Source organism: Hyla sarda, chromosome 8 (genome assembly GCF_029499605.1).
Source record: "Hyla sarda isolate aHylSar1 chromosome 8, aHylSar1.hap1, whole genome shotgun sequence".
NCBI lineage: Eukaryota > Metazoa > Chordata > Amphibia > Anura > Hylidae > Hyla > Hyla sarda.
Genome location: NC_079196.1, coordinates 118,530,852 through 118,550,177, shown reverse-complemented (window position 1 = coordinate 118,550,177; position 19,326 = coordinate 118,530,852). Strand labels below are relative to the sequence as shown.

The 19,326-nt window shown below is 43.3% G+C and overlaps 11 pseudogenes; all 11 read right to left on the bottom strand.

The window, feature by feature from the left end:
• Positions 1-867: 867 nt before the first annotated feature.
• LOC130288165 (U2 spliceosomal RNA) lies at positions 868-1,132 on the bottom strand (annotated as a pseudogene).
• Positions 1,133-2,601: 1,469 nt separating this feature from the next.
• Positions 2,602-2,865, bottom strand: LOC130285632 (U2 spliceosomal RNA; annotated as a pseudogene).
• Positions 2,866-4,328: 1,463 nt separating this feature from the next.
• Positions 4,329-4,592, bottom strand: LOC130287560 (U2 spliceosomal RNA; annotated as a pseudogene).
• A 1,467-nt stretch (positions 4,593-6,059) lies between these two features.
• On the bottom strand, positions 6,060-6,324 carry LOC130289384 (U2 spliceosomal RNA; annotated as a pseudogene).
• A 1,468-nt stretch (positions 6,325-7,792) lies between these two features.
• On the bottom strand, positions 7,793-8,056 carry LOC130287724 (U2 spliceosomal RNA; annotated as a pseudogene).
• A 1,477-nt stretch (positions 8,057-9,533) lies between these two features.
• LOC130288764 (U2 spliceosomal RNA) lies at positions 9,534-9,797 on the bottom strand (annotated as a pseudogene).
• Positions 9,798-11,285: 1,488 nt separating this feature from the next.
• On the bottom strand, positions 11,286-11,549 carry LOC130289809 (U2 spliceosomal RNA; annotated as a pseudogene).
• A 1,460-nt stretch (positions 11,550-13,009) lies between these two features.
• LOC130288595 (U2 spliceosomal RNA) lies at positions 13,010-13,274 on the bottom strand (annotated as a pseudogene).
• A 1,471-nt stretch (positions 13,275-14,745) lies between these two features.
• Positions 14,746-15,009, bottom strand: LOC130287559 (U2 spliceosomal RNA; annotated as a pseudogene).
• Positions 15,010-16,489: 1,480 nt separating this feature from the next.
• LOC130288763 (U2 spliceosomal RNA) lies at positions 16,490-16,753 on the bottom strand (annotated as a pseudogene).
• Positions 16,754-18,232: 1,479 nt separating this feature from the next.
• LOC130289439 (U2 spliceosomal RNA) lies at positions 18,233-18,496 on the bottom strand (annotated as a pseudogene).
• Positions 18,497-19,326: the final 830 nt, after the last annotated feature.

Genomic DNA, 19,326 nt, shown 5'->3' with positions numbered 1-19,326 from the left:
TTTACATCTAGCCCGTGGCATTGAATGGCATTTTAAAAGTGCTAAGGGTCCTGGTGCAATAATCCTCCCATGAGGATCAGCCTCAACGGCTTTGTAGATTGCACTCATGTCAGCAACTCCATATACATTTTTTTTTCTTCATGCTTCTTTCTTCATCCTTTTTTCTTTCTGTCATTCAGACTTTCATTCATTCGATCTCTCTCACTCACTTGCTTTAACCCATTTGTTCTCACTCACTCACTCAATCACTCACTCACTCATTCACTCTCACTCACTCTCACTCTCTCACTCACTCGCTCACTAAGTCAGTCTCTCTCTCTCTCTCTCTTTTTCTTTTTATATATATTTTTTTCCGTCTTCTTCTTCTTCTTCTTCAGACCCTGTCATAGCACTAATGCCTTTCCAATACCACCAGCAGATGGAGACACTCCATTGCAACATTGGTTGTGAGCAGCAGTTTCTAAAAACAAATGCCTCATGGCGGATTTCCCATCCATCAATGGATGGTAAATTTTGTTTTTATCATTCACTGACCACAGAAACCAATGCATGGTCAAGCAACAGCAATGACACACCCTTGTGTATAGGCATGAGACCCTCATGTCATTTAACAGGATTCAGCACCACCCACAAGACAGCTACCTGTCATGTCATGTCAAACCTGCACAGGTGTGCTAGATTATTATTATTTAGTTTTATTTTATTTTTTTACACCAATCAGTGTGCAAACATGGTCATTAAAACGCTAAATGAATAGACGTTCATAAACCAGTCAGTGCAACTCATCATTTTGGTCTCCAATTCTCAAACTCAAATTCTCACCCACGGAGGATTAAATGAGAATCTTTCTTGTTTAACACTGGAATGGGGTGGTGCACTGTTCACTACCCGAAGATACTGCCACATCGGGTCAATGCATAGGGCGACAGAAGCAAGCTTCCAAATCAGCTCCCTTTCTCAAAAATCCATTTAATTTATGGTCCCCAGATAGGGAACGTATGTATCAGTATGTGCTCACAAGTCACCCAAGTGCAAGTATTCACACAAAAAAAAAACGTGCCTCAGGATGCGATCTGTCGCAAGATCCTTTCTTTTTTTACACTTGATCTAAGCCAAAAGGCCTAGAGGGGATAACCGGGAAAGGGGTGGACCCAACCATGTCCCCTTCATGAGCACTCACATTACTCATAGGAATGGAAGGAAGGCTGGCAGCCAACCAGACTCCCATACACTCTCTGGGTGGGTGGCAGTCAGCCACCCATACATACATACATACAGCACAGGCTAAACCCACATCATCACTTAAAAAAAGGACAGGCGACCATTGCACTCTGATGGAGCATTTAGCAATGCAATCCATAGCCTGGCTTTTGCCTGAACCCCCATCACTCCTCCTCTTGCATATAAGACAATATTTCAGATCTGCATATGAAAACAACACGCCTACCTTTGTTGCACATAGCTGCCTGCCTGTCTCTAGTTACCCCACTGGCTGTAGCTGCGTCCCTTCCGACATGGAATAACACCAACTGTAACGATAAACTGAAAATTAACAGTATAAACCTGCATCATTTTGGACTCTGGTATTTGCTGAATCCGGGTGACCTGACAATCGATGGTGGTGCCGCTGGTGATTCTGGCCTTCTTGGAATCTGTTGGGCCTATGTGTTAGCTCACACATCACTTGGGTATCCATGGTAACTACCACAACATGGTCATCTGCAGTTTACATCTAGCCCGTGGCATTGAATGGCATTTTAAAAGTGCTAAGGGTCCTGGTGCAATAATCCTCCCATGAGGATCAGCCTCAACGGCTTTGTAGATTGCACTCATGTCAGCAACTCCATATACATTTTTTTTTCTTCATGCTTCTTTCTTCATCCTTTTTTCTTTCTGTCATTCAGACTTTCATTCATTCGATCTCTCTCACTCACTTGCTTTAACTCATTTGTTCTCACTCACTCACTCACTCACTCAATCACTCACTCACTCATTCACTCTCACTCACTCTCACTCTCTCACTCACTCGCTCACTAAGTCAGTCTCTCTCTCTCTCTCTTTTTCTTTTTATATATATTTTTTTCCGTCTTCTTCTTCTTCTTCTTCTTCAGACCCTGTCATAGCACTAATGCCTTTCCAATACCACCAGCAGATGGAGACACTCCATTGCAACATTGGTTGTGAGCAGCAGTTTCTAAAAACAAATGCCTCATGGCGGATTTCCCATCCATCAATGGATGGTAAATTTTGTTTTTATCATTCACTGACCACAGAAACCAATGCATGGTCAAGCAACAGCAATGACACACCCTTGTGTATAGGCATGAGACCCTCATGTCATTTAACAGGATTCAGCACCACCCACAAGACAGCTACCTGTCATGTCATGTCAAACCTGCACAGGTGTGCTAGATTATTATTATTTAGTTTTATTTTATTTTTTTACACCAATCAGTGTGCAAACATGGTCATTAAAACGCTAAATGAATAGACGTTCATAAACCAGTCAGTGCAACTCATCATTTTGGTCTCCAATTCTCAAACTCAAATTCTCACCCACGGAGGATTAAATGAGAATCTTTCTTGTTTAACACTGGACTGGGGTGGTGCACTGTTCACTACCCGAAGATACTGCCACATCGGGTCAATGCATAGGGCGACAGAAGCAAGCTTCCAAATCAGCTCCCTTTCTCAAAAATCCATTTAATTTATGGTCCCCAGATAGGGAACGTATGTATCAGTATATGCTCACAAGTCACCCAAGTGCAAGTATTCACACAAAAAAAAACGTGCCTCAGGATGCGATCTGTCGCAAGATCCTTTCTTTTTTTACACTTGATCTAAGCCAAAAGGCCTAGAGGGGATAACCGGGAAAGGGGTGGACCCAACCATGTCCCCTTCATGAGCACTCACATTACTCATAGGAATGGAAGGAAGGCTGGCAGCCAACCAGACTCCCATACACTCTCTGGGTGGGTGGCAGTCAGCCACCCATACATACATACAGCACAGGCTAAACCCACATCATCACTTAAAAAAAGGACAGGCGACCATTGCACTCTGATGGAGCATTTAGCAATGCAATCCATAGCCTGGCTTTTGCCTGAACCCCCATCACTCCTCCTCTTGCATATAAGACAATATTTCAGATCTGCATATGAAAACAACACGCCTACCTTTGTTGCACATAGCTGCCTGCCTGTCTCTAGTTACCCCACTGGCTGTAGCTGCGTCCCTTCCGACATGGAATAACACCAACTGTAACGATAAACTGAAAATTAACAGTATAAACCTGCATCATTTTGGACTCTGGTATTTGCTGAATCCGGGTGACCTGACAATCGATGGTGGTGCCGCTGGTGATTCTGGCCTTCTTGGAATCTGTTGGGCCTATGTGTTAGCTCACACATCACTTGGGTATCCATGGTAACTACCACAACATGGTCATCTGCAGTTTACATCTAGCCCGTGGCATTGAATGGCATTTTAAAAGTGCTAAGGGTCCTGGTGCAATAATCCTCCCATGAGGATCAGCCTCAACGGCTTTGTAGATTGCACTCATGTCAGCAACTCCATATACATTTTTTTTTCTTCATGCTTCTTTCTTCATCCTTTTTTCTTTCTGTCATTCAGACTTTCATTCATTCGATCTCTCTCACTCACTTGCTTTAACTCATTTGTTCTCACTCACTCACTCACTCAATCACTCACTCACTCATTCACTCTCACTCACTCTCACTCTCTCACTCACTCGCTCACTAAGTCAGTCTCTCTCTCTCTCTCTCTTTTTCTTTTTATATATATTTTTTTCCGTCTTCTTCTTCTTCTTCTTCTTCAGACCCTGTCATAGCACTAATGCCTTTCCAATACCACCAGCAGATGGAGACACTCCATTGCAACATTGGTTGTGAGCAGCAGTTTCTAAAAACAAATGCCTCATGGCGGATTTCCCATCCATCAATGGATGGTAAATTTTGTTTTTATCATTCACTGACCACAGAAACCAATGCATGGTCAAGCAACAGCAATGACACACCCTTGTGTATAGGCATGAGACCCTCATGTCATTTAACAGGATTCAGCACCACCCACAAGACAGCTACCTGTCATGTCATGTCAAACCTGCACAGGTGTGCTAGATTATTATTATTTAGTTTTATTTTATTTTTTTACACCAATCAGTGTGCAAACATGGTCATTAAAACGCTAAATGAATAGACGTTCATAAACCAGTCAGTGCAACTCATCATTTTGGTCTCCAATTCTCAAACTCAAATTCTCACCCACGGAGGATTAAATGAGAATCTTTCTTGTTTAACACTGGAATGGGGTGGTGCACTGTTCACTACCCGAAGATACTGCCACATCGGGTCAATGCATAGGGCGACAGAAGCAAGCTTCCAAATCAGCTCCCTTTCTCAAAAATCCATTTAATTTATGGTCCCCAGATAGGGAACGTATGTATCAGTATGTGCTCACAAGTCACCCAAGTGCAAGTATTCACACAAAAAAAAACGTGCCTCAGGATGCGATCTGTCGCAAGATCCTTTCTTTTTTTACACTTGATCTAAGCCAAAAGGCCTAGAGGGGATAACCGGGAAAGGGGTGGACCCAACCATGTCCCCTTCATGAGCACTCACATTACTCATAGGAATGGAAGGAAGGCTGGCAGCCAACCAGACTCCCATACACTCTCTGGGTGGGTGGCAGTCAGCCACCCATACATATATACATACAGCACAGGCTAAACCCACATCATCACTTAAAAAAAGGACAGGCGACCATTGCACTCTGATGGAGCATTTAGCAATGCAATCCATAGCCTGGCTTTTGCCTGAACCCCCATCACTCCTCCTCTTGCATATAAGACAATATTTCAGATCTGCATATGAAAACAACACGCCTACCTTTGTTGCACATAGCTGCCTGCCTGTCTCTAGTTACCCCACTGGCTGTAGCTGCGTCCCTTCCGACATGGAATAACACCAACTGTAACGATAAACTGAAAATTAACAGTATAAACCTGCATCATTTTGGACTCTGGTATTTGCTGAATCCGGGTGACCTGACAATCGATGGTGGTGCCGCTGGTGATTCTGGCCTTCTTGGAATCTGTTGGGCCTATGTGTTAGCTCACACATCACTTGGGTATCCATGGTAACTACCACAACATGGTCATCTGCAGTTTACATCTAGCCCGTGGCATTGAATGGCATTTTAAAAGTGCTAAGGGTCCTGGTGCAATAATCCTCCCATGAGGATCAGCCTCAACGGCTTTGTAGATTGCACTCATGTCAGCAACTCCATATACATTTTTTTTTCTTCATGCTTCTTTCTTCATCCTTTTTTCTTTCTGTCATTCAGACTTTCATTCATTCGATCTCTCTCACTCACTTGCTTTAACTCATTTGTTCTCACTCACTCACTCACTCACTCACTCACTCAATCACTCACTCACTCATTCACTCTCACTCACTCTCACTCACTCGCTCACTAAGTCAGTCTCTCTCTCTCTCTCTCTCTTTTTCTTTTTATATATATTTTTTTCCGTCTTCTTCTTCTTCTTCAGACCCTGTCATAGCACTAATGCCTTTCCAATACCACCAGCAGATGGAGACACTCCATTGCAACATTGGTTGTGAGCAGCAGTTTCTAAAAACAAATGCCTCATGGCGGATTTCCCATCCATCAATGGATGGTAAATTTTGTTTTTATCATTCACTGACCACAGAAACCAATGCATGGTCAAGCAACAGCAATGACACACCCTTGTGTATAGGCATGAGACCCTCATGTCATTTAACAGGATTCAGCACCACCCACAAGACAGCTACCTGTCATGTCATGTCAAACCTGCACAGGTGTGCTAGATTATTATTATTTAGTTTTATTTTATTTTTTTACACCAATCAGTGTGCAAACATGGTCATTAAAACGCTAAATGAATAGACGTTCATAAACCAGTCAGTGCAACTCATCATTTTGGTCTCCAATTCTCAAACTCAAATTCTCACCCACGGAGGATTAAATGAGAATCTTTCTTGTTTAACACTGGAATGGGGTGGTACACTGTTCACTACCCGAAGATACTGCCACATCGGGTCAATGCATAGGGCGACAGAAGCAAGCTTCCAAATCAGCTCCCTTTCTCAAAAATCCATTTAATTTATGGTCCCCAGATAGGGAACGTATGTATCAGTATGTGCTCACAAGTCACCCAAGTGCAAGTATTCACACAAAAAAAAAACGTGCCTCAGGATGCGATCTGTCGCAAGATCCTTTCTTTTTTTACACTTGATCTAAGCCAAAAGGCCTAGAGGGGATAACCGGGAAAGGGGTGGACCCAACCATGTCCCCTTCATGAGCACTCACATTACTCATAGGAATGGAAGGAAGGCTGGCAGCCAACCAGACTCCCATACACTCTCTGGGTGGGTGGCAGTCAGCCACCCATACATACATACATACAGCACAGGCTAAACCCACATCATCACTTAAAAAAAGGACAGGCGACCATTGCACTCTGATGGAGCATTTAGCAATGCAATCCATAGCCTGGCTTTTGCCTGAACCCCCATCACTCCTCCTCTTGCATATAAGACAATATTTCAGATCTGCATATGAAAACAACACGCCTACCTTTGTTGCACATAGCTGCCTGCCTGTCTCTAGTTACCCCACTGGCTGTAGCTGCGTCCCTTCCGACATGGAATAACACCAACTGTAACGATAAACTGAAAATTAACAGTATAAACCTGCATCATTTTGGACTCTGGTATTTGCTGAATCCGGGTGACCTGACAATCGATGGTGGTGCCGCTGGTGATTCTGGCCTTCTTGGAATCTGTTGGGCCTATGTGTTAGCTCACACATCACTTGGGTATCCATGGTAACTACCACAACATGGTCATCTGCAGTTTACATCTAGCCCGTGGCATTGAATGGCATTTTAAAAGTGCTAAGGGTCCTGGTGCAATAATCCTCCCATGAGGATCAGCCTCAACGGCTTTGTAGATTGCACTCATGTCAGCAACTCCATATACATTTTTTTTTCTTCATGCTTCTTTCTTCATCCTTTTTTCTTTCTGTCATTCAGACTTTCATTCATTCGATCTCTCTCACTCACTTGCTTTAACTCATTTGTTCTCACTCACTCACTCACTCACTCAATCACTCACTCACTCATTCACTCTCACTCACTCTCACTCTCTCACTCACTCGCTCACTAAGTCAGTCTCTCTCTCTCTCTCTCTTTTTCTTTTTATATATATTTTTTTCCGTCTTCTTCTTCTTCTTCTTCAGACCCTGTCATAGCACTAATGCCTTTCCAATACCACCAGCAGATGGAGACACTCCATTGCAACATTGGTTGTGAGCAGCAGTTTCTAAAAACAAATGCCTCATGGCGGATTTTCCATCCATCAATGGATGGTAAATTTTGTTTTTATCATTCACTGACCACAGAAACCAATGCATGGTCAAGCAACAGCAATGACACACCCTTGTGTATAGGCATGAGACCCTCATGTCATTTAACAGGATTCAGCACCACCCACAAGACAGCTACCTGTCATGTCATGTCAAACCTGCACAGGTGTGCTAGATTATTATTATTTAGTTTTATTTTATTTTTTTACACCAATCAGTGTGCAAACATGGTCATTAAAACGCTAAATGAATAGACGTTCATAAACCAGTCAGTGCAACTCATCATTTTGGTCTCCAATTCTCAAACTCAAATTCTCACCCACGGAGGATTAAATGAGAATCTTTCTTGTTTAACACTGGAATGGGGTGGTGCACTGTTCACTACCCGAAGATACTGCCACATCGGGTCAATGCATAGGGCGACAGAAGCAAGCTTCCAAATCAGCTCCCTTTCTCAAAAATCCATTTAATTTATGGTCCCCAGATAGGGAACGTATGTATCAGTATGTGCTCACAAGTCACCCAAGTGCAAGTATTCACACAAAAAAACACGTGCCTCAGGATGCGATCTGTCGCAAGATCCTTTCTTTTTTTACACTTGATCTAAGCCAAAAGGCCTAGAGGGGATAACCGGGAAAGGGGTGGACCCAACCATGTCCCCTTCATGAGCACTCACATTACTCATAGGAATGGAAGGAAGGCTGGCAGCCAACCAGACTCCCATACACTCTCTGGGTGGGTGGCAGTCAGCCACCCATACATACATACATACAGCACAGGCTAAACCCACATCATCACTTAAAAAAAGGACAGGCGACCATTGCACTCTGATGGAGCATTTAGCAATGCAATCCATAGCCTGGCTTTTGCCTGAACCCCCATCACTCCTCCTCTTGCATATAAGACAATATTTCAGATCTGCATATGAAAACAACACGCCTACCTTTGTTGCACATAGCTGCCTGCCTGTCTCTAGTTACCCCACTGGCTGTAGCTGCGTCCCTTCCGACATGGAATAACACCAACTGTAACGATAAACTGAAAATTAACAGTATAAACCTGCATCATTTTGGACTCTGGTATTTGCTGAATCCGGGTGACCTGACAATCGATGGTGGTGCCGCTGGTGATTCTGGCCTTCTTGGAATCTGTTGGGCCTATGTGTTAGCTCACACATCACTTGGGTATCCATGGTAACTACCACAACATGGTCATCTGCAGTTTACATCTAGCCCGTGGCATTGAATGGCATTTTAAAAGTGCTAAGGGTCCTGGTGCAATAATCCTCCCATGAGGATCAGCCTCAACGGCTTTGTAGATTGCACTCATGTCAGCAACTCCATATACATTTTTTTTTCTTCATGCTTCTTTCTTCATCCTTTTTTCTTTCTGTCATTCAGACTTTCATTCATTCGATCTCTCTCACTCACTTGCTTTAACTCATTTGTTCTCACTCACTCACTCACTCACTCAATCACTCACTCACTCATTCACTCTCACTCACTCTCACTCTCTCACTCACTCGCTCACTAAGTCAGTCTCTCTCTCTCTCTCTCTTTTTCTTTTTATATATATTTTTTTCCGTCTTCTTCTTCTTCTTCTTCTTCTTCTTCAGACCCTGTCATAGCACTAATGCCTTTCCAATACCACCAGCAGATGGAGACACTCCATTGCAACATTGGTTGTGAGCAGCAGTTTCTAAAAACAAATGCCTCATGGCGGATTTCCCATCCATCAATGGATGGTAAATTTTGTTTTTATCATTCACTGACCACAGAAACCAATGCATGGTCAAGCAACAGCAATGACACACCCTTGTGTATAGGCATGAGACCCTCATGTCATTTAACAGGATTCAGCACCACCCACAAGACAGCTACCTGTCATGTCATGTCAAACCTGCACAGGTGTGCTAGATTATTATTATTTAGTTTTATTTTATTTTTTTACACCAATCAGTGTGCAAACATGGTCATTAAAACGCTAAATGAATAGACGTTCATAAACCAGTCAGTGCAACTCATCATTTTGGTCTCCAATTCTCAAACTCAAATTCTCACCCACGGAGGATTAAATGAGAATCTTTCTTGTTTAACACTGGAATGGGGTGGTGCACTGTTCACTACCCGAAGATACTGCCACATCGGGTCAATGCATAGGGCGTCAGAAGCAAGCTTCCAAATCAGCTCCCTTTCTCAAAAATCCATTTAATTTATGGTCCCCAGATAGGGAACGTATGTATCAGTATGTGCTCACAAGTCACCCAAGTGCAAGTATTCACACAAAAAAAAACGTGCCTCAGGATGCGATCTGTCGCAAGATCCTTTCTTTTTTTACACTTGATCTAAGCCAAAAGGCCTAGAGGGGATAACCGGGAAAGGGGTGGACCCAACCATGTCCCCTTCATGAGCACTCACATTACTCATAGGAATGGAAGGAAGGCTGGCAGCCAACCAGACTCCCATACACTCTCTGGGTGAGTGGCAGTCAGCCACCCATACATACATACATACATACAGCACAGGCTAAACCCACATCATCACTTAAAAAAAGGACAGGCGACCATTGCACTCTGATGGAGCATTTAGCAATGCAATCCATAGCCTGGCTTTTGCCTGAACCCCCATCACTCCTCCTCTTGCATATAAGACAATATTTCAGATCTGCATATGAAAACAACACGCCTACCTTTGTTGCACATAGCTGCCTGCCTGTCTCTAGTTACCCCACTGGCTGTAGCTGCGTCCCTTCCGACATGGAATAACACCAACTGTAACGATAAACTGAAAATTAACAGTATAAACCTGCATCATTTTGGACTCTGGTATTTGCTGAATCCGGGTGACCTGACAATCGATGGTGGTGCCGCTGGTGATTCTGGCCTTCTTGGAATCTGTTGGGCCTATGTGTTAGCTCACACATCACTTGGGTATCCATGGTAACTACCACAACATGGTCATCAGCAGTTTACATCTAGCCCGTGGCATTGAATGGCATTTTAAAAGTGCTAAGGGTCCTGGTGCAATAATCCTCCCATGAGGATCAGCCTCAACGGCTTTGTAGATTGCACTCATGTCAGCAACTCCATATACATTTTTTTTTCTTCATGCTTCTTTCTTCATCCTTTTTTCTTTCTGTCATTCAGACTTTCATTCATTCGATCTCTCTCACTCACTTGCTTTAACTCATTTGTTCTCACTCACTCACTCACTCACTCAATCACTCACTCACTCATTCACTCTCACTCACTCTCACTCTCTCACTCACTCGCTCACTAAGTCAGTCTCTCTCTCTCTCTATTTTTCTTTTTATATATATTTTTTTCCGTCTTCTTCTTCTTCTTCTTCTTCTTCTTCTTCTTCTTCAGACCCTGTCATAGCACTAATGCCTTTCCAATACCACCAGCAGATGGAGACACTCCATTGCAACATTGGTTGTGAGCAGCAGTTTCTAAAAACAAATGCCTCATGGCGGATTTCCCATCCATCAATGGATGGTAAATTTTGTTTTTATCATTCACTGACCACAGAAACCAATGCATGGTCAAGCAACAGCAATGACACACCCTTGTGTATAGGCATGAGACCCTCATGTCATTTAACAGGATTCAGCACCACCCACAAGACAGCTACCTGTCATGTCATGTCAAACCTGCACAGGTGTGCTAGATTATTATTATTTAGTTTTATTTTATTTTTTTACACCAATCAGTGTGCAAACATGGTCATTAAAACGCTAAATGAATAGACGTTCATAAACCAGTCAGTGCAACTCATCATTTTGGTCTCCAATTCTCAAACTCAAATTCTCACCCACGGAGGATTAAATGAGAATCTTTCTTGTTTAACACTGGAATGGGGTGGTGCACTGTTCACTACCCGAAGATACTGCCACATCTGGTCAATGCATAGGGCGTCAGAAGCAAGCTTCCAAATCAGCTCCCTTTCTCAAAAATCCATTTAATTTATGGTCCCCAGATAGGAAACGTATGTATCAGTATGTGCTCACAAGTCACCCAAGTGCAAGTATTCACACAAAAAAAAACGTGCCTCAGGATGCGATCTGTCGCAAGATCCTTTCTTTTTTTACACTTGATCTAAGCCAAAAGGCCTAGAGGGGATAACCGGGAAAGGGGTGGACCCAACCATGTCCCCTTCATGAGCACTCACATTACTCATAGGAATGGAAGGAAGGCTGGCAGCCAACCAGACTCCCATACACTCTCTGGGTGGGTGGCAGTCAGCCACCCATACATACATGCATACAGCACAGGCTAAACCCACATCATCACTTAAAAAAAGGACAGGCGACCATTGCACTCTGATGGAGCATTTAGCAATGCAATCCATAGCCTGGCTTTTGCCTGAACCCCCATCACTCCTCCTCTTGCATATAAGACAATATTTCAGATCTGCATATGAAAACAACACGCCTACCTTTGTTGCACATAGCTGCCTGCCTGTCTCTAGTTACCCCACTGGCTGTAGCTGCGTCCCTTCCGACATGGAATAACACCAACTGTAACGATAAACTGAAAATTAACAGTATAAACCTGCATCATTTTGGACTCTGGTATTTGCTGAATCCGGGTGACCTGACAATCGATGGTGGTGCCGCTGGTGATTCTGGCCTTCTTGGAATCTGTTGGGCCTATGTGTTAGCTCACACATCACTTGGGTATCCATGGTAACTACCACAACATGGTCATCTGCAGTTTACATCTAGCCCGTGGCATTGAATGGCATTTTAAAAGTGCTAAGGGTCCTGGTGCAATAATCCTCCCATGAGGATCAGCCTCAACGGCTTTGTAGATTGCACTCATGTCAGCAACTCCATATACATTTTTTTTTCTTCATGCTTCTTTCTTCATCCTTTTTTCTTTCTGTCATTCAGACTTTCATTCATTCGATCTCTCTCACTCACTTGCTTTAACTCATTTGTTCTCACTCACTCACTCACTCAATCACTCACTCACTCATTCACTCTCACTCACTCTCACTCTCTCACTCACTCGCTCACTAAGTCAGTCTCTCTCTCTCTCTTTTTCTTTTTATATATATTTTTTTCCGTCTTCTTCTTCTTCTTCTTCAGACCCTGTCATAGCACTAATGCCTTTCCAATACCACCAGCAGATGGAGACACTCCATTGCAACATTGGTTGTGAGCAGCAGTTTCTAAAAACAAATGCCTCATGGCGGATTTCCCATCCATCAATGGATGGTAAATTTTGTTTTTATCATTCACTGACCACAGAAACCAATGCATGGTCAAGCAACAGCAATGACACACCCTTGTGTATAGGCATGAGACCCTCATGTCATTTAACAGGATTCAGCACCACCCACAAGACAGCTACCTGTCATGTCATGTCAAACCTGCACAGGTGTGCTAGATTATTATTATTTAGTTTTATTTTATTTTTTTACACCAATCAGTGTGCAAACATGGTCATTAAAACGCTAAATGAATAGACGTTCATAAACCAGTCAGTGCAACTCATCATTTTGGTCTCCAATTCTCAAACTCAAATTCTCACCCACGGAGGATTAAATGAGAATCTTTCTTGTTTAACACTGGAATGGGGTGGTGCACTGTTCACTACCCGAAGATACTGCCACATCGGGTCAATGCATAGGGCGACAGAAGCAAGCTTCCAAATCAGCTCCCTTTCTCAAAAATCCATTTAATTTATGGTCCCCAGATAGGGAACGTATGTATCAGTATGTGCTCACAAGTCACCCAAGTGCAAGTATTCACACAAAAAAAAACGTGCCTCAGGATGCGATCTGTCGCAAGATCCTTTCTTTTTTTTACACTTGATCTAAGCCAAAAGGCCTAGAGGGGATAACTGGGAAAGGGGTGGACCCAACCATGTCCCCTTCATGAGCACTCACATTACTCATAGGAATGGAAGGAAGGCTGGCAGCCAACCAGACTCCCATACACTCTCTGGGTGGGTGGCAGTCAGCCACCCATACATACATACATACAGCACAGGCTAAACCCACATCATCACTTAAAAAAAGGACAGGCGACCATTGCACTCTGATGGAGCATTTAGCAATGCAATCCATAGCCTGGCTTTTGCCTGAACCCCCATCACTCCTCCTCTTGCATATAAGACAATATTTCAGATCTGCATATGAAAACAACACGCCTACCTTTGTTGCACATAGCTGCCTGCCTGTCTCTAGTTACCCCACTGGCTGTAGCTGCGTCCCTTCCGACATGGAATAACACCAACTGTAACGATAAACTGAAAATTAACAGTATAAACCTGCATCATTTTTGGACTCTGGTATTTGCTGAATCCGGGTGACCTGACAATCGATGGTGGTGCCGCTGGTGATTCTGGCCTTCTTGGAATCTGTTGGGCCTATGTGTTAGCTCACACATCACTTGGGTATCCATGGTAACTACCACAACATGGTCATCTGCAGTTTACATCTAGCCCGTGGCATTGAATGGCATTTTAAAAGTGCTAAGGGTCCTGGTGCAATAATCCTCCCATGAGGATCAGCCTCAACGGCTTTGTAGATTGCACTCATGTCAGCAACTCCATATACATTTTTTTTTCTTCATGCTTCTTTCTTCAGCCTTTTTTCTTTCTGTCATTCAGACTTTCATTCATTCGATCTCTCTCACTCACTTGCTTTAACTCATTTGTTCTCACTCACTCACTCACTCAATCACTCACTCACTCATTCACTCTCACTCACTCTCACTCTCTCACTCACTCGCTCACTAAGTCAGTCTCTCTCTCTCTCTCTCTTTTTCTTTTTATATATATTTTTTTCCGTCTTCTTCTTCTTCTTCTTCTTCTTCAGACCCTGTCATAGCACTAATGCCTTTCCAATACCACCAGCAGATGGAGACACTCCATTGCAACATTGGTTGTGAGCAGCAGTTTCTAAAAACAAATGCCTCATGGTGGATTTCCCATCCATGAATGGATGGTAAATTTTGTTTTTATCATTCACTGACCACAGAAACCAATGCATGGTCAAGCAACAGCAATGACACACCCTTGTGTATAGGCATGAGACCCTCATGTCATTTAACAGGATTCAGCACCACCCACAAGACAGCTACCTGTCATGTCATGTCAAACCTGCACAGGTGTGCTAGATTATTATTATTTAGTTTTATTTTATTTTTTTACACCAATCAGTGTGCAAACATGGTCATTAAAACGCTAAATGAATAGACGTTCATAAACCAGTCAGTGCAACTCATCATTTTGGTCTCCAATTCTCAAACTCAAATTCTCACCCACGGAGGATTAAATGAGAATCTTTCTTGTTTAACACTGGAATGGGGTGGTGCACTGTTCACTACCCGAAGATACTGCCACATCGGGTCAATGCATAGGGCGACAGAAGCAAGCTTCCAAATCAGCTCCCTTTCTCAAAAATCCATTTAATTTATGGTCCCCAGATAGGGAACGTATGTATCAGTATGTGCTCACAAGTCACCCAAGTGCAAGTATTCACACAAAAAAAAACGTGCCTCAGGATGCGATCTGTCGCAAGATCCTTTCTTTTTTTACACTTGATCTAAGCCAAAAGGCCTAGAGGGGATAACCGGGAAAGGGGTGGACCCAACCATGTCCCCTTCATGAGCACTCACATTACTCATAGGAATGGAAGGAAGGCTGGCAGCCAACCAGCCTCCCATACACTCTCTGGGTGGGTGGCAGTCAGCCACCCATACATACATACATACAGCACAGGCTAAACCCACATCATCACTTAAAAAAAGGACAGGCGACCATTGCACTCTGATGGAGCATTTAGCAATGCAATCCATAGCCTGGCTTTTGCCTGAACCCCCATCACTCCTCCTCTTGCATATAAGACAATATTTCAGATCTGCATATGAAAACAACACGCCTACCTTTGTTGCACATAGCTGCCTGCCTGTCTCTAGTTACCCCACTGGCTGTAGCTGCGTCCCTTCCGACATGGAATAACACCAACTGTAACGATAAACTGAAAATTAACAGTATAAACCTGCATCATTTTGGACTCTGGTATTTGCTGAATCCGGGTGACCTGACAATCGATGGTGGTGCCGCTGGTGATTCTGGCCTTCATGGAATCTGTTGGGCCTATGTGTTAGCTCACACATCACTTGGGTATCCATGGTAACTACCACAACATGGTCATCTGCAGTTTACATCTAGCCCGTGGCATTGAATGGCATTTTAAAAGTGCTAAGGGTCCTGGTGCAATAATCCTCCCATGAGGATCAGCCTCAACGGCTTTGTAGATTGCACTCATGTCAGCAACTCCATATACATTTTTTTTTCTTCATGCTTCTTTCTTCATCCTTTTTTCTTTCTGTCATTCAGACTTTCATTCATTCGATCTCTCTCACTCACTTGCTTTAACTCATTTGTTCTCACTCACTCACTCACTCACTCAATCACTCACTCACTCATTCACTCTCACTCACTCTCACTCTCTCACTCACTCGCTCACTAAGTCAGTCTCTCTCTCTCTCTCTCTTTTTCTTTTTATATATATTTTTTTCCGTCTTCTTCTTCTTCTTCTTCTTCTTCTTCTTCAGACCCTGTCATAGCACTAATGCCTTTCCAATACCACCAGCAGATGGAGACACTCCATTGCAACATTGGTTGTGAGCAGCAGTTTCTAAAAACAAATGCCTCATGGCGGATTTCCCATCCATCAATGGATGGTAAATTTTGTTTTTATCATTCACTGACCACAGAAACCAATGCATGGTCAAGCAACAGCAATGACACACCCTTGTGTATAGGCATGAGACCCTCATGTCATTTAACAGGATTCAGCACCACCCACAAGACAGCTACCTGTCATGTCATGTCAAACCTGCACAGGTGTGCTAGATTATTATTATTTAGTTTTATTTTATTTTTTTACACCAATCAGTGTGCAAACATGGTCATTAAAACGCTAAATGAATAGACGTTCATAAACCAGTCAGTGCAACTCATCATTTTGGTCTCCAATTCTCAAACTCAAATTCTCACCCACGGAGGATTAAATGAGAATCTTTCTTGTTTAACACTGGAATGGGGTGGTGCACTGTTCACTACCCGAAGATACTGCCACATCGGGTCAATGCATAGGGCGTCAGAAGCAAGCTTCCAAATCAGCTCCCTTTCTCAAAAATCCATTTAATTTATGGTCCCCAGATAGGGAACGTATGTATCAGTATGTGCTCACAAGTCACCCAAGTGCAAGTATTCACACAAAAAAAAACGTGCCTCAGGATGCGATCTGTCGCAAGATCCTTTCTTTTTTTACACTTGATCTAAGCCAAAAGGCCTAGAGGGGATAACCGGGAAAGGGGTGGACCCAACCATGTCCCCTTCATGAGCACTCACATTACTCATAGGAATGGAAGGAAGGCTGGCAGCCAACCAGACTCCCATACACTCTCTGGGTGAGTGGCAGTCAGCCACCCATACATACATACATACATACAGCACAGGCTAAACCCACATCATCACTTAAAAAAAGGACAGGCGACCATTGCACTCTGATGGAGCATTTAGCAATGCAATCCATAGCCTGGCTTTTGCCTGAACCCCCATCACTCCTCCTCTTGCATATAAGACAATATTTCAGATCTGCATATGAAAACAACACGCCTACCTTTGTTGCACATAGCTGCCTGCCTGTCTCTAGTTACCCCACTGGCTGTAGCTGCGTCCCTTCCGACATGGAATAACACCAACTGTAACGATAAACTGAAAATTAACAGTATAAACCTGCATCATTTTGGACTCTGGTATTTGCTGAATCCGGGTGACCTGACAATCGATGGTGGTGCCGCTGGTGATTCTGGCCTTCTTGGAATCTGTTGGGCCTATGTGTTAGCTCACACATCACTTGGGTATCCATGGTAACTACCACAACATGGTCATCAGCAGTTTACATCTAGCCCGTGGCATTGAATGGCATTTTAAAAGTGCTAAGGGTCCTGGTGCAATAATCCTCCCATGAGGATCAGCCTCAACGGCTTTGTAGATTGCACTCATGTCAGCAACTCCATATACATTTTTTTTTCTTCATGCTTCTTTCTTCATCCTTTTTTCTTTCTGTCATTCAGACTTTCATTCATTCGATCTCTCTCACTCACTTGCTTTAACTCATTTGTTCTCACTCACTCACTCACTCACTCAATCACTCACTCACTCATTCACTCTCACTCACTCTCACTCTCTCACTCACTCGCTCACTAAGTCAGTCTCTCTCTCTCTCTATTTTTCTTTTTATATATATTTTTTTCCGTCTTCTTCTTCTTCTTCTTCTTCTTCTTCAGACCCTGTCATAGCACTAATGCCTTTCCAATACCACCAGCAGATGGAGACACTCCATTGCAACATTGGTTGTGAGCAGCAGTTTCTAAAAACAAATGCCTCATGGCGGATTTCCCATCCATCAATGGATGGTAAATTTTGTTTTTATCATTCACTGACCACAGAAACCAATGCATGGTCAAGCAACAGCAATGACACACCCTTGTGTATAGGCATGAGACCCTCATGTCATTTAACAGGATTCAGCACCACCCACAAGACAGCTACCTGTCATGTCATGTCAAACCTGCACAGGTGTGCTAGATTATTATTATTTAGTTTTATTTTATTTTTTTACACCAATCAGTGTGCAAACATGGTCATTAAAACGCTAAATGAATAGACGTTCATAAACCAGTCAGTGCAACTCATCATTTTGGTCTCCAATTCTCAAACTCAAATTCTCACCCACGGAGGATTAAATGAGAATCTTTCTTGTTTAACACTGGAATGGGGTGGTGCACTGTTCACTACCCGAAGATACTGCCACATCGGGTCAATGCATAGGGCGTCAGAAGCAAGCTTCCAAATCAGCTCCCTTTCTCAAAAATCCATTTAATTTATGGTCCCCAGATAGGAAACGTATGTATCAGTATGTGCTCACAAGTCACCCAAGTGCAAGTATTCACACAAAAAAAAACGTGCCTCAGGATGCGATCTGTCGCAAGATCCTTTCTTTTTTTACACTTGATCTAAGCCAAAAGGCCTAGAGGGGATAACCGGGAAAGGGGTGGACCCAACCATGTCCCCTTCATGAGCACTCACATTACTCATAGGAATGGAAGGAAGGCTGGCAGCCAACCAGACTCCCATACACTCTCTGGGTGGGTGGCAGTCAGCCACCCATACATACATACATACAGCACAGGCTAAACCCACATCATCACTTAAAAAAAGGACAGGCGACCATTGCACTCTGATGGAGCATTTAGCAATGCAATCCATAGCCTGGCTTTTGCCTGAACCCCCATCACTCCTCCTCTTGCATATAAGACAATATTTCAGATCTGCATATGAAAACAACACGCCTACCTTTGTTGCACATAGCTGCCTGCCTGTCTCTAGTTACCCCACTGGCTGTAGCTGCGTCCCTTCCGACATGGAATAACACCAACTGTAACGATAAACTGAAAATTAACAGTATAAACCTGCATCATTTTGGACTCTGGTATTTGCTGAATCCGGGTGACCTGACAATCGATGGTGGTGCCGCTGGTGATTCTGGCCTTCTTGGAATCTGTTGGGCCTATGTGTTAGCTCACACATCACTTGGGTATCCATGGTAACTACCACAACATGGTCATCTGCAGTTTACATCTAGCCCGTGGCATTGAATGGCATTTTAAAAGTGCTAAGGGTCCTGGTGCAATAATCCTCCCATGAGGATCAGCCTCAACGGCTTTGTAGATTGCACTCATGTCAGCAACTCCATATACATTTTTTTTTCTTCATGCTTCTTTCTTCATCCTTTTTTCTTTCTGTCATTCAGACTTTCATTCATTCGATCTCTCTCACTCACTTGCTTTAACTCATTTGTTCTCACTCAC